The sequence below is a fragment of the Thermobia domestica genome, chromosome 4 (assembly GCF_964235325.1).
Source record: "Thermobia domestica chromosome 4, izTheDome1.hap1.1, whole genome shotgun sequence".
NCBI lineage: Eukaryota > Metazoa > Arthropoda > Insecta > Zygentoma > Lepismatidae > Thermobia > Thermobia domestica.
In genome coordinates, this window is record NC_137457.1 from 332301017 (window position 1) to 332302186 (window position 1170).

The window sequence follows — 1170 nt, forward strand, 5'->3', positions numbered from 1 at the left end:
TTGTCCATGTCACGGAAAAGAACTGCCAGTTAATCCTCTATCGTAAAATTCTACCCGCATTTTTTTTTGGAACACTGAAGTGAAAACATTTATCACTTTTCATCCACCTGTGTCTGTGGGTTATACGGAAGCTTTGTTTGGCCTAATTTTTTTAGTGAAAATATTACACAATTTTGCGTAATACTTACTTTACGTAACTATAAAAAATATATGCATTGCTGAAACAAATGCTACATAACAAAAATCTGGTGTTCGGCGCCTGAAACGAAACATTAAAAGTATTATTATTGTTATTATTATTATTATTATTATTATTATTATTATTATTATTATTATTATTATTATTATTATTATTATTATTATTATTATTATTATTAAGCAACTACAGAGCCATAACCTTACTGAACATATTCTCTGAAACCTTTGAAACTATTATTCACAAGCATCGAACAAGCATCGATCATCACAAGCATAATGTAAAAAATATATTGCAAAAATCACAGCATGGCTTTCATAAAGAGAAATAAGTTCTAACCAACCTCTGTTAAATAACAGATTTTTGTCTACTATCCAATGGAAAGTAGATCTCAAATTGATGTTATATACATTGACATGAGTAAAGCTTTTGATTCAGTTGATCATAGGTTACTATTTAAAAAACTGTCAAACATAGATGTACACCCTTGTATCTAATTTTTTTTTGAAAGCTATTTGACTGGTAGATCGCACCAAATTAAAATTGGAAATGTCCCGTTAGATTCATCCACTATCAGTAAAGGTGTTCCTTAAGGTTCTCCTCTGGGTTAATTACTTTTCTCAATTTTTATTAATGACTTACCAACAGTTATAAAACATTCCAATATTTTACTTTATGCTGATGACATTAAGCTTTTCAGTCTAAACAATGTTGACGACAGCGTTAGGCTACAAAAAGACTTAAGTAGAAAATGACCGATATTAGTGTCAAATCCATAGTTTTCGCGGTCGCTGAAATGGATGGTGATACACCTACAGGCATTGACTTCTAAACACAGAAGAATGGGTATATTCAGCTAGTATATAATATACTGTATTGTACTTATTTCGCATAAGCCATGACCACTGGCCCACAAAGGAGTTATTTCACACTGAACCACACAGTCCTTAGGAAAACCCTACGTAGGCAAATCT